Below are 15,559 nucleotides of genomic sequence, written 5' to 3' on the forward strand. Positions count from 1 at the left end.
CAGCGAATATTAGACAGAGGGGGTCCAACAACCAATCACTTCCAGTCATTCCACCAGGAAGTAGATACATGGCTCGTGTTGTCTATAGTTCAACAATGCCTTGATGTTCAATACCACAGTCCACACATGTCCACATCATTACTTTGTGCCAAGAAGTGCTTTCAACAAGGGAAGTGTCCAGACATCTCAGAGGTAACCAAAGTGATGTTGTTCGGACTTGGAGGAGATACAGGGAGACAGCAACTGTCGATGACATGCGTCACTCAGGCTGCCCAAGTGCTACTACTGCAATGTATGACCACTACTTACAGATTATGGCTCAGAAGAACCCTGACAGCAATGCCATCATATTGAATAATGCTTTTTGTGCAGCCACAGGACATCGTGTTACGATCAAACTGTGTGCAATAGGCTACATGATGCACAACTTCATCCCAATGACCATGGTGAGGTCCATCTTTGCAACCACAACACCATGCAGTGTTGTACAGATGGCCCCAGCAACATACAAAATGGATCACTCAGGATTGGCATCTCTTTCTCTTCATCGATGAGTGTCGGATAAGCCTTCAACCAGACAATCATCGGAGACGTGTTTAGGGGCAACCTGGTCAGACTGAACACCTTAGACACACTGTTCAGCAAGTACAGCAAAATGGAGGTTCTCTGCTGTTTTGGGGTGACATTATGTGAGGCTGGTGTATGCCACCAGTGGTCATGGAAGGCATCGTAACAGCTGTACGATACATGAATGCCATCCTCCGACTGACAGTGCAGCCACATCGGCAGCATATTGGCAAGGCATTCATCTTCATGGATGGCAATTTGCACCCCAATCATGCACATCTTGTCAAAGACTTCCTTCAGGTTAACAACATCACTTGACTAGAGTGGCCAGCGGCATGTTCTCCAGACATGAACCCTATGGAACATGCCTGGGATAGATTGAAAAGGGCTGTTTATGGATGACGTGACCCACCAACCACTCTGAGGAATCTATGCCAAATCGCCATTGGAGAGTGGGACAATCTGGACCAACAGTGCCTTGATGAACTTGTGGATAGTATGCCACGATGAATACAGGCATGCATCAACGCAGAAGGACGCACTACTGGGTATCAGAGGTACCGGTGTGTACAGCAAGCTGGACCACCACCTCTGAAGTTCTTGCTGTATGGTGGTACAATGTGCAATGTGTGGTTTCAATGAGCAATATAAAGGGTTGAAATGATGTTAATGTTGATCTCTATTCCATTTTTCTGTACATGTTCCAGAACTCTCAGAAATGAGGTGATGCAAACCTTCTTTTGGTGTTTGTGTATTTCCACTTGTCTATATAATCAGTATTTTGACTATTTACAGCATAGTATATCTTCAACACACAGTCCCATTATAATATAATAATCTTAAAGTACATAAAAAGTGAAATGTGGATAACCATACCATGTAATCAGAATAAGTTAGATCTTCAAAATACAAAACTATCTTTGTGTTTTCTAATGTGCAATATCGTAATGTATTTGCAGCTAAAAATGAATGAAAAGGACTAATAAAGAATATCATACAATACAATGCAACAGAAGGACCCGAGCCAAAAACAAGTGTAGGCCTCTTTCAAAAAAACAAAAATCAAGACATCAGTTCATGTAACATAAAAAAGGACCTACATGCCAACAAAGTAAGTAACCGTAAATGGAATGCGCCATTCCATGCAGGAATAAAGTATATAATAAATCACCAGAGCATATAAAGACAATAAAACAGAAAATTTTTTTACAGTATACATGAACGCTTATTAACACAAAAGTGTAATATCACACAACAAATTTTCATCATCATGTCACATAAATTGCAAACAACTTTTAATTTTCAAATTTATACCTTTTATACAAAAGCTAAAGTTGTAAACTATGATCATGAAGATGCTGCAAAAATTGTAGACATCCTTTTGCTAGATTAATTGAAGGAGAGAGAGAGAGAGAGAGAGAGAGAGAGAGAGAGAGAGAGAGAGAGAGAGAGAGAAAGAAAGAAGAATGAGAAGAAGAAAAGAAGATGTAAGCTATGGTCAATGCCATGCAGTAAGAATAGGAAACATCCTTTTATTTTTCTGACAATAGTAATTTATATAGATTCTATTATAAGTATAGTTAACCAAGCACATACATTTTTGTGAGATCTAGTCACAATTTGAACTGAAAAAAACTAAATATCATTGCATGTCTTACTTTGCCTACAGTTTTTCTTTATGTAATATTTGCAGCAATTTACAGTTTATAATTATCACATGAATTCATGTTGTCACATCTTGGCATCTTCTAACAACTGACACGCCGAATATCACTTTGTGTCTACGAAGAAAAATGATAAGGAGGATCGATAAAATGATACAATACACACACAGTAACAGACACAGACACACACACACACACACTCACACACACACACACACACACACACACACACACACACATGCATAGACATAGTTGTGACTGTGCCAGTAGCAGTATGTGCATGTAGACCAGATTTTGACAGAATTACCTGTATTATTTAAAATTACTGTCAAAATACTTTACACAAATAAACTGCATGCTGAATGTTATGACTTCATATAAACTGCAATCAAAGCCAGTAACATATGATGTATATAAACCAGTAAATAGCCAGCTGATTGTTATGACTTCAAACTTCAGTTCAAAGCCACTTAGACATGATGAAGCATTAGTCCACAACAGTATGTGTTTGGTGTAGATTATTTCCTTAAAAGAAATGAAATAGTTTCTGGGACATAGCATACATTTAGGTGACAGGTGTGGCAAGACATTAACATGTAGACTCATTTTCTCATGGGAAAGTCATTTCAGGTCAACTGCTTCATCATAGCCAAAGAGGACTACTCGACCCTGGCTTCGGTAGCTCAGTTGATAGAGCACTTGCCCACGAAAGGCAAAGGTCCCGAGTTCGAGTCTCGGTCGGGCACACAGTTTTCATCTGCCAGGAAGTTTCATATCAGCGCACACTCCGCTGCAGAGTGAAAATCTCATTCTGGAAACATCCCCCAGGCTGTGGCTAAGCCATGTCTCCACAGTATCCTTTCTTTCAGGAGTGCTAGTTCTGCATGTTTCGCAGAAGAGCTTCTGTAAAGTTTGGAAGGTAGGAGACGGATACTGGCAGAAGTAAAGCTGTGAGTACCGGGCGTGAGTCGTGCTTCGGTAGCTCAGTTGGTAGAGCACTTGCCCGCGAAAGGCAAAGGTCCCGAGTTCGAGTCTCGGTCGGGCACACAGTTTTAAGCTGCCAGGAAGTTTCATATCAGCGCACACTCCGCTGCAGAGTGAAAATCTCATTCTGGATTATGTATGTAGATTGTGGACAGCTGGGAATGTGGGTCTTGCAGGGAGCGTGCAAGGGGTAAGTCTCTGAAGTCACGCTATTCATCTGTGTCCTCGGTGGATACCTCGATGCCGTGTAAGCAGTAGATCCCAAGATTGAGTCTTGGTTGAGGCACACATTTTCAGCTGTCCCCATCGAGGTATGTCAACAACACCTGTCGGCAGCTGAGGGTTTCAATTAATTACCATTCAAACATAGGCCTTAATTTGAGGAAGAAATTTCTGAGAATGTACATTTGGAGCACAGCATTGTATGGCAGTGAAACAAGGACTGTGGGAAAACTGGAACAGAAGAGCATCAAAGCATTTGAGATGTGGTGTTACAGATGAATATTGAAAACTAGGTGGACTGATAAGATAATGAATGATAAGGTCCTGAGAAAAATCAGGGAAGAACAGAAAATGTGGAAAACAGTGAGACAGAGAAGAGACAGGCTGATAGGACATCTGTTAAGACATCAAGGAATGACTTCCATGATGCTAGAGGGAGCTGTAAATGGCAGAAACTGTACAGGAGCACAAAGACTGGAATATATCCAGCAAATAATTGAGGACTTAGTTTGCAAGTGCTACTCTGAGATGAAAAAGTTGGCACAGGAGAGGAATTCATGATGGACCACATCAAATAAAAAAAATAAAAGAAAGATGTAGATGTTTCTACTTGTATATCCTACTAGTGTCAAAACAAAGTGCATACATCTTCTGCCACACAACTCTAGTAAAAGCAGAATTTGTTATTTCAAAAATGAACAAATTAAATTTCCGGAAATCAAGACTAGTGTAAGGCATTCTTGGAAGCCTGACATTCAAGATCTGATGCAGAAATGAGGTGCTGCTGATGTCATTGCCTTCAGAATACTCTCTGCTCTCACTGGCAAGAAGACATAGATACTTACTTATTTTTCTTTTGACTTTATATTACGCACTATGCTGTCATATTGAGGGATAATTCCATATTTAATGCTGTCATATTGAGAGATAATTCAATATTTAAAAGTCTTCTAATATTCCTACCTGAAATGATGACAGAATTTCGTACATAGTTTCTAAGATGGAGACACTGTTAAAAGCTAAAAGTAACATCTGATGACCAAAAAAGAAGATGGTAGGAGTGTAATTGTTCTCTATATACAGAGCACTCCACCTAACTCAGACATCTGCAAGAACTATGTTAATTTTGATGTGACAAGAAAATTGTTTAGACAAAGGTTGCTCATTTTTGGAAGCCCTATCTGCTTGTGCTACTAAAAATCAATCAATATGTTTAAAAAGCCTCTCACTATTATTTTTGATGTACCTACGGTACCTTCTTTTTGTGAAGTCCAGGACTAGAATAGAGTGTAAATAAACGAATGTCCAAAAAAAGAACCAATGGAGAAAACTATGTCGTACCAAGGACTTCTGAATCAGTCTGAATGTTTGCTAATAAGTAAGATTATAAAGACAGTTAGCTGCAAGAATAATGCAAGGGTGAAGTGGATGTAATGGTCTAACAGTGGTGAACTGTCTGATGGGAATTGTTGAGTGAAAAGTCTAGTAACGACAACATCACTGTGGGGCAGTTTAGTGGTGGGTGGTAACACAACCAGAAGAATCAAATAAATGTAGTCTTTTATGATAAGGCAATGAACTTTTAAGGTGGAGAAGTATGGCTTCATCAATAACTGTTTCATTAGCATAAAAGCAGAAACAGCAGTGGTTTCCCTGTTATGTACAAGTTTGGAGAAATATCATACTGACAGATTGCAGCTTTCATCATTTATCATACTACCAAGGAAAGTAACAAAGGCAAAAATCAAAATATATTAACTTTATATTTCTGCCAGATTTTTAGAAGAAGTTCAATATTCCAATATAATTTGAACAAATTGTGGTTTTGTTTTCTGATATGCACAGTTAATTCTGTCCAGTGGAGTAAATTTATATTATAATTCGATGTTCCCTGAAGCCTGTCTGCTGACTTTAATTACCAAGCAAAGTAACCACACAAAACCATACAAATTTTCATTTTGAGTATCTGTTTGGTTACAAACATCATGGACCCATAAGATGCTGTAGGTTCTGACAAAGCTGTCACTTTTCCAAAACTGTCATTTGCTTTTGCCCTATGAATGCTGTTGATCTTTCTTGTGAAAGAACTTCAGTTAACCATAGGAAAGATATCAAGGCCTCAAGCTATGTACACAATATCACAAAAGCAAAGCAAACTATAAAAATATAGATTAGTCATAAAGAATATTCGTTACTATAGCATGAGTGAGCAAGGCGAAAATTGGCTAACGTCATATGTTAACAGATGAAACCACCATCTTCCATTCCTGTACGTGCACAGTCTTCAGCACACTTAGGATTTTGCATCTCTATACTTGGCACAATCAACTGATAATTGAAGACATTGATGCACGCACAACTAGGTTGGCACATGCTGGCACACAATGTGTACCCATCATGAGTAATCAATTTAGACAAGGAATTCATTCATGTAAACAGATTTTGGTCAAGAGTTTGTGATTAGATCTTACTAAGATTACTTATGCGCCCAAAGTCAAAGAAAACATTTAATCTATGATAGCAGAAGTACCAGAATTTGATATAAATGATGCCTAATAAAATAAAACGAGCTAGATTATATAAGACAAAAATCAGCTGTGGAGAATAAAAAAAAAGAAGCCTAGGACCCATACTAGCTGCACGATGTACAGTCAGAGATGTAATACTATGTCTGCCAGGCAGAGGTACACAGGTGTCTCTCCCAAAAGGTTGTAGGTGATTTGCAATCACTTGGTACAGCTCTTCACCAGGGGAAGGCCCAGGCTTGTCCTCATCTTCTTCTAAAACAGCAGTGGTCAAACAGCAGTGGCAGCTTGCAGCAGCTAAGTACCACTACAAATGTCTGGCTGTGGTCTCAGAGGCAATGCCTTTTCTCAGCTGTAGGCAGTACATCACAATTTGCCAGTGAAGTTACCATGTAATTAATGAGTCTCTCATTCTGTCAGAATCAGATATGCATACTGGATGACCAGACGCTGAGGCTTTGGAAACAGTCATATTTCAACTGGACATAAAGTCATCACAGCTGTATGGTCATTTGCCCTTATTACCCAATGGTGTCAGTGGACTTGTCCCCACTGTAGTGTCACAGTTACTGTCAGTTCCCCTTGCCTTTGCACTTTCCTACAGTGCTAGAATGCTGTGGGGCAGCTGACCTCAAAGGTTACGTGTTATGGCACTGTCGTACAAGGCTTGCAGAATGACACGTTAGGTTCTGTCATACAGCTCTGTTTGTGCCTCTTGATTATGACTTGGCTCAGTGTGGAAATGTGTTACAAGCAGTGCCCTCCCTTGTGCAACATTGCACTCCTTCCATGCTCCAGATATTGGTTGTGACATATGGCAAGAGTGGGATCTGATTCTCTGCCATCTGCAACAATAATAATTTTAAAAATTTATTTGAGCACTCTGGGAGTTGACTTTCCTCTACAACAATCCTCCCTTCTTCAAGAAATTCATCCCAAATTTTACTCTGATTTACCACAACAACTACAGTTTACATGTATCGGCAGTCCCATATCACTTGAACTGCACATGCCCCATACAATTACAGAGCCTCCACCACCATTAACAGTCCCCTGCTTATACATACGGTCTATGGATTCATGAGGTTGTCCCCATACCTGTACACGTCCATCCACTCAATACAATTTGAAATGAGACTCATCCGACCAGGCAACATGTTTCCAGTCATCAACAGTCCAATGCCAGTGTTGACAGGCCTAGGCGAGGTGTAAAGCTTTGTGTTGTGTAGTCATCAGGGTACAGAGAGAGTGGGCCTTCAGCTCCAAGAGCCCATATCAATGACGTGTCATTGAATGGTTCACATGCTGACACTTGCTGATGGCATCCTAACCGCCATCTGCTTCACGTCTGCTGTGCAGCGAGCTACCTTAATTTAAGTTTTAAATGTATTTTTCTTACTTGTCACTTCTTCTTCCATGCGTTTTTGCTTTTAGGAAGCTTTAATTGTCGAGTGCTTTTAATAGCGTACCATAGATTTTGTGTTTGTTTTGAATAGAGTCAGAGAGAGTCCCTTTAGTCAGCCATAGTGCCAGTAGTGCTAGTGTTTGTCTTCAATACAGTCCAGAGACAGGTAGAGCTATTTTCATTGCTTTCTACAAGAGGTTGCTAGCAGTCACAGTTTATTCAATAATCAGCCTGCTTCAGTGAATTAGCAGTCTAGTTAAAAGTTGATCAACTCTCTTCAGTAAATTGATTCCTTAGGATGGACAGGATGTGTGACTGCTGTGTACGGATACAGGAGGAGCTGGCCACTCTTCGCAAACAGCTGAACGTGTTGATGGCCGCAGTCAGCCATCTTCAGGCTGCAGCCTCGGAGTGTAGCGGCAGTGGGATGTCTAGTGCGTCGCAAGGTACACCCCAGAAGGCCAGTGTTCACTCTGTCTGCTTGCCGGGGGGGAGGGGGTCTCATCTGAGATGTGGAGGAGGCCCTACCAGCGGCGATAGAGAGCACTGGGTGCACTCGACGCCAAATTGTTGCTCATGTCGGCACCAATGACTCCTGCTGTCTGGGTTCTGAGGTCTTCCTCAGATCGTACAGGTGGTTGGTGGAATTGGTGAAGGCACAAAGCCTTGCTTGCGGGGTGGAATCAGAACTAACTATTTGTAGTATCGTTCGCAGAATCGATCGCGGTCCTCTGGTTTGGAGCCGAGTGGAAGGCTTAAACCAGAGGCTCAGACGATTCTGCGGAGATCTGGGGTGCAAATTTTTTTACCTCTGCTATCGGGTGGAGAAATTTAGGGTCCCCCTGAATAGGTCAGGCGTGCACTACATGCTGGAAGCGGCTACAAGGGTAGCGGAGTACGTGTGGAGTGCACATGGGGGTTGTTAGGTTAGAGAGTTCCCTCCCTAGGCCCGACAAGACGCCTCCTGAGATGCAGCAAGGTAGGAGTAGGAAAAATGCAACAGGGAATAACAATATTAATGTGCTAATAGTAAACTGCAGGAGCATCTATAGAAAGGTCCCAGAAATGCTCTCATTAATAAACGGTCAGAACACCCATATAGTACTAGGGACAGAAAGTTGGCTGAAACAAGACATAAACAGTAATGAAATCCTAAACTCAGATTGGAATGTATACCGCAGAGACAGGCTGGACAGTGAAGGGGGAGGCGTGTTTATAGTGATAAGAAGTGCAATAGTATCGAAGGAAATTGACGGAGATCCGAAATGTGAAATGATTTGGGTGAAGGTCACGGTTAAAGCAGGCTCAGATATGGTAAATGGATGTCTCTATAGGTCCCCGGGCTCTGCAGCTGTTGTGGCTGAGCACCTGAAGGATAATTTGGAAAATATTTCTAGTAGATTTCCCCACAATGTTATAGTTCTGGGTGGAGATTTTAATTTGCCGGATATAGATGGGGAGACTCAAACGTTCATAACGGGTGGCAGGGACAAAGAATCCAGTGAAATTTTTTAAAGTGCTTTATCTGAAAACTACCTTGAGCAGTTAAACAGAGAACCAACTCGTGGCGATAACATATTAGACCTTCTGGTGACAAACAGACCTGAACTATTTGAATCAGTTAATGCAGAACGGGGAATCAGCAATCTTAAAGCGGTTACTGCATCGATTCAGCCTTAAATAGAAATATTAAAAAAGGTAGGAAGATTTTTCTGTTTGGCAAAAGTGACAAAAAGCAGATTACACAGTACATGATGGCTCAACACAAAAGTTTTGTCTCAAGTACAGATAGTGTTGAGGATCAGTGGACAAAGTTCAAAACCATCGTACAATATGTGTTAGATGAGTATGTGCCAAGCAAGATCGTAAGAGATGGAAAAGAGCCACCGTGGTACAACAACCGAGTTAAAAAACTGCTGCGGAAGCAAAGGGAACTTCACAGCAAACATAAACATAGCCAAAGCCTTGCAGACAAACAAAAATTATGCGAGGCGAAATGTAATGTGAGGAGGGCTAGGCGAGAGGCGTTCAATGAATTCGAAAGTAAAGTTCTATGTACTGACTTGGCAGAAAATCCTAAGAAATTTTGGTCTTATGTCAAAGCAGTAGGTGGATCAAAACAAAATGTCCAGACACTCTGTGACCAAAATGGTACTGAAACAGAGGATGACAGACTAAAGGCCAAAATACTAAATGTCTTTTTCCAAAGCTGTTTCACAGAGGAAGACTGTACTGTAGTTCCTTCTCTAGATTGTCGCACAGATGACAAAATGGTAGACATCTAAATAGACGACAGAGGGATAGAGAAACAATTAAAATCGCTCAAAAGAGGAAAGGCCGCTGGACCTGATGGGATATCAGTTTGATTTTACACAGAGTACGCGAAGGAACTTGCCCCCCTTCTTGCAGCGGTGTACTGTAGGTCTCTAGAAGAGTGTAGCGTTCCAAAGGATTGGAAAAGGGCACAGGTCATCCCCGTTTTCAAGAAGGGACGTCGAACAGATGTGCAGAACTATAGACCTATATCCTAACATCGATCAGTTGTAGAATTTTGTAACACGTATTATGTTCGAGCACAATGACTTTTCTGGAGACTAGAAATCTACTCTGTAGGGATCAGCATGGGTTTCGAAAAAGACAGTTGTGTGAAACCCAGCTCGCGCTATTTGTCCACGAGACTAAGAGGGCCATAGACACGGGTTCACAGGTATATGCCGTGTTTCTTGACTTCCGCAAAGTGTTCAATACAGTTCCCCACACTCATTCAATGAACAAAGTAAGAGAATATGGACGAATTGTGTGATTGGATTGAGGAGTTCCTAGACAACAGAATGCAGCATGTGATTCTCAATGGAGAGAAGTCTTCCGAAGTAAGAGTGATTTCAGGTGTGCCGCAGGGGAGTGTCATATGACCGTTGCTATTCACAATATACATAAATGACCTGGTGAATGACATCGGAAGTACACTGAGGCTTTTTGCGGATGATGCTGTGGTGTATCAAGAGGTTGTAACAATGGAAAATTGTACTGAAATGCAAGGAGGATCTGCAGCAAATTGACGCATGGTGCAGGGAATGGCAATTGAATCTCAATGTAGACAAGTGTAATGTGCTCTGAATACATAGAAAGATAGCTACAAAATAGCAGGTCAGAAACTGGAAGCAGTTAATTCCATAAATTATCTGGGAGTACGCATTAGGAGTGATTTGAAATGGAATGATCATGTAAAGTTGATCATCGGTAAAGCAGATGCCAGACTGAGATTCATTGGAAGAATCCTAAGGAAATGCAATCCAAAAACAAAGGAAGTAGGTTACAGTACGCTTGTTCGCCCACTGCTTGAATACTGCTCAGGAGTGTGGGATCCGTACCGGATAGGGTTGATAGAAGAGATTGAGAAGATCCAACGGAGAGCAGCGCCCTTCGTTACAGGATCATTTAGTAATTGCGAAAGCGTTACGGAGATGATAGATAAACTCCAGTGGAAGACTCTGCAGGAGAGACGCTCAGTAGCTCGGTATGGTCTTTTGTTAAAGTTTCGAGAACATACCTTCACCAAAGAGTCAAGCAGTATATTGCTCCCTCCTACATATATCTCGCGAAGAGACCATGAGGATAAAATCAGAGAGATTAGAGCCCACACAGAAGCATACCAACAGTCCTTCTTTCCACAAATAATATGAGACTGGAATAGAAGGGAGAACCGATAGAGGTACTCAGGGTACCCTCCGCCACACACTGTCAGGTGGCTTGCGGAGTATGGATGTAGATGTAGATGTAGAAGGCCCAACATCGAAATCTGCAGCAATTTACAGAAGGGTTGCATTCTGTTAAGTTGAATGGTTCTCTTCAGTTGTCGTTGGTCCTGTTCTTGTAGGATCTTTTTCTGGCTGCACCAATGTCAGAGACTTGATGTTTTACCAGATTGCTGATATTCATGGTACACTTGTGAAATGATCATATGGGAAAATCCACACTCCATTGCTGCCTCAGAGATGCTGTGTCCCATCGCTCATGTGTCCACTATAACACCATGTTCAAACTCACTTAAATCTTGATAACCTGCCATTGTAACAGCAGTAACTGATCTAACAACTGTGCCAGACACTTGTCATCTTATAGAGGCATTGCTGATGGCAGCATCATACTCTGGCTGTTTACATATCTCTGTATTTGAATACGCATGCTTATTCCAGTTTCATGGGGGCTTCAGTGTATATCTCTACTACTTTCGTAACAAATTCTATACATGTATGTGCACATCATAAAATGAGAAAACATAGTATCCTAAGACTGTAATATCAATGCATCACTGTTAGAATTGACCAACTTTTACTTGTACCAGGGTGTAACAGTTTGAAGGAAGATGAAATGGAATGATCACATAGGCTCAGTCATGGGCAGTATTGGTGGAATATTGGGGAAGTGCAACCAGCCTACCAAGGAGATTGTTCACTAATTTGATTAGTCCTAGAGTGTTGCTCAAGTGTGTAGACCCTTACCAAACAGGACTAACAGGGGATATCAAACGTATACAGAGACGAGTAGCATGGATGGTCATAGGTTTGTTTCATCTATGGGAGAGTGTCACAGAGAAACTGAAGAAACTGAATTGACAGACTCTTGAACATTGATGTAAACTATCCTGAGAAAGTCTGCTAACAAAGTTTCAAGAACACTTTAAATGATGACTCTAGGAATATATTACATCCCCTCTATGTATCACTCACTAGGGACCTTGAGGATATCAGAATATTTACAGAATGCAAAGAGGCACAAACATTCTTCCCATGCTCCATATGTAAGTGTATCAGGAAGAAACCTTATGATAGAATGGGATATATCCCCTGCCATGCATTCATGGTTGTTTGCAGAGTATAAACATACTACCTTTGTCAGAAAAGTTCCAGGACAAGTTTCTGTTTTTTTATTTCTGAGTTTGTAATACAAAAGAGGAACAAATTTTGTTTCTTGGTGCATTAGTTACGATGACACAATGGCTGCTGATTGTGAACAAACAGCGGACATTAAGTTCTATGTTAAGCTTGGGTAAACCCATAGTGAAATGTGGACAATGAATAAACAAGCACATGCAGGCAAAGCACCTTCAAGAAGACATATTTTTGACTGGAACAAAAAGTTTTGTCAAAGCAGAGATTCAGTGCAAGACAATACCACAGCTGGTTGCTCATCTACAGTACATGCCAATGCAAAAATGGAGTGTAGGTAGTTATTGCAAGAAGGGTGTCATAAGATTTTATGTGAAGATTTAGAGAAACTGAAACCTAATACAAAACTCATCCCTCACACTAACAGACAAACAGAAATAGGAAAGATAAAGAATTTATGATGAACTATCGGATAGAGCCAGATGTGATCCCACATTTCTGTCAAAGATTATTACTGGTGATGAAAGTTGGTGCTACCAGTATGGCCCTCACATGAAGTGTCAAAGTGCAAAATGATGGAGTCCTGGATCATTAGCCTCCAAAAAAAGTGATATGACAACCTATGAGAACAAAGACAATGTTGATCACATTCTTTGGTAGTAAGTAGTTAGTTCACCATGAGCATGTTCCTCCAGGTTCTTACTGCAAGACAATACATGACCCCATACTATTTTATCTGTTACTGAGTATCTGGTCAGACAATCTATTATTGCCACCCCACATCTGTGACATTTGCGCAACCACTCACCAGATGATTTTTTTCTTCTTTCCACATGTGAAAAGGCAACTGAAATGATAGCTTCATCAAGTTACTGCAGACATCCAATGGGCTGTGACAGATGTGCTTACAAGGATCACAGTGGAAATTTCCCTGCTTGCTTCCAAGACCACCAGAAATGTTGGCAGCTGTGTATAGATAGCCAAGGGGATTACTTTGATAGGAGTTAAGATCATTTCTTGGTAAGTGCAATTTTCTGTTTTTAAAAATGTCTGTCATTGAGCTTCTCTAACAAAGAAAGTAGTTGTATGCTTCAGACATTGTAATAGTACAGTACTTTCAATGAACTCTGCTTTCATACTGATTTCCACTACCAGTTTTCTGACTGAGAATAAAACCAAGAGCACTATTACTTGTGTCACAGGAAAGAATGAATTCTTTGTCAAAATCAGGAAATACCAGTATTGGGTCTTTTGTTAATGCTATTTTCAACACCTGAAAGGCACATTTTCATTCTGCTGACCATTGGAATTTTACACCTCTCTCAGCAAGTGATTCCATTTGTGCAAAGTTTTTGACAAATTTTTGGTGATGGTTACAGAGACTAAGAAAAGACAGTAAAATTTTTGTTGTTTGAAGGTTTGAAAATTCACAAACATCAGACAGCAAATGAGGTCAGTTCATACACCCACTTCATTAATAATACTTTCCAAGTAACTGATATGAGGCTGTGAAAACCTAGGTTATTCAGTACTTAGTGTAAGATATGCTGTTCATAGTCTACTCAATACTTCCTACAACTCTTTTACATGTTAATTCAAATCTTTTGATAAAACTGTAACATCATTGAGATACACCATGAATCTTCTAGTTTTTAAGCCATGCAAAACCCCATATTTCAGTCTTTGGAAGGTGGCTGGCGCATTTTCATCTTATGATACTGAAAATGCCCCCATGCAACTACACTCCTGGAAACTGAAATAAGAACACCGTGAATTCATTGAAAAAAGGAAGGGGAAACTTTATTGACACATTCCTGGGGTCAGATACATCACATGATCACACTGACAGATCCACAGGCAACAGAGCATGCACAATGTTGGCACTAGTACAGTGTATATCCACCTTTCACAGCAATGCAGGCTGCTATTCTCCCATGGAGACGATCGTGGAGATGCTGGATGTAGTCCTGTGGAACGGCTTGCCATGCCATTTCCACCTGGCGCCTCAGTTGGACCAGCGTTCGTGCTGGACGTGCAGACCGCGTGAGACGACGTTTCATCCAGTCCCAAACATGCTCAATGGGGGACAGATCCGGAGATCTTGCTGGCCAGGGTAGTTGACTTACACCTTCTAGAGCACGTTGGGTGGCACGGGATACATGCGAACGTGCATTGTCCTGTTGGAACAGCAAGTTCCCTTGCCGGTCTAGGAATGGTAGAACGATGGGTTCAATGACAGTTTGGATGTACCGTGCACTATTCAGTGTCCCCTCGACGATCACCAGACGTGTACGGCCAGTGTAGGAGATCGCTCCCCACACCATGATGCCGGGTGTTGGCCCTGTGTGCCTCGGTCGTATGCAGTCCTGATTGAGGCGCTCACCTGCACGGCGCCAAATACGCATACGACCATCATTGGCACCAAGGCGGAAGCAACTCTCATCGCTGAAGACGACACGTCTCCATTCGTCCCTCCATTCACGCCTGTCGCGACACCACTGGAGGCGGGCTGCACGATGTTGGGGCGTGAGCGGCAGACGGCCTAAAGGTGTGCGGAACCGTAGCCCAGCTTCATGGAGACGGTTGCGAATGGTCCTCGCCGATACCTCAGGAGCAACAGTGTCCCTAATTTGCTGGGAAGTGGCGGTGCGGTCCCCTACGGCACTGCGTAGGATCCTACGGTCTTGGCGTGCATCCGTGCGTCGCTGCGGTCCGGTGCCAGGTCGACGGGCACGTGCACCTTCCGCCGACCACTGGCGACAACATCGATGTACTGTGGAGACCTCACGCCCCACGTGTTGAGCAATTCGGCGGTACGTCCACCCGGCCTCTCGCATGCCCACTATATGCCCTCGCTCAAAGTCCGTCAACTGCACATACGGTTCACGTCCACGCTGTCGCGGCATGCTACCAGTGTTAAAGACTGCGATGGAGCTCCGTATGCCACGGCAAACTGGCTGACACTGACGGCGGCGGTGCACAAATGCTGCGCAGCTAGCGCCATTCGACGGCCAACACCGCAGTTCCTGGTGTGTCCGCTGTGCCGTGCGTGTGATCATTGCTTGTACAGCCCTCTCGCAGTGTCCGGAGCAAGTATGGTGGGTCTGACACACCGGTGTCAATGTGTTCTTTTTTCCATTTCCAGGAGTGTATAAATGCTGTTTTACATCTGTTCTCTGGCACTACCTCCATCTAGTGGTAACTGACTTGCAAATCCATTAAAGAGAAGAGTTTTCATCTGCTTAAGTTGTCAAGCATCTCCATTATATTAGTTATCAAATAGACATCAGTGGTGGTTCGAGC

At 42.1% G+C, this 15,559-nt stretch overlaps 1 protein-coding gene across 1 annotated transcript in view; it reads right to left on the minus strand.

The window, feature by feature from the left end:
• The window catches only part of LOC126334669 (esterase FE4-like), a 212,270-nt gene that overhangs the window by 36,795 nt on the left and 159,916 nt on the right, over positions 1-15,559 (minus strand). The window lies entirely within an intron of this gene.

This window comes from Schistocerca gregaria, chromosome 2 (assembly GCF_023897955.1).
Source record: "Schistocerca gregaria isolate iqSchGreg1 chromosome 2, iqSchGreg1.2, whole genome shotgun sequence".
Classification (NCBI taxonomy): domain Eukaryota; kingdom Metazoa; phylum Arthropoda; class Insecta; order Orthoptera; family Acrididae; genus Schistocerca; species Schistocerca gregaria.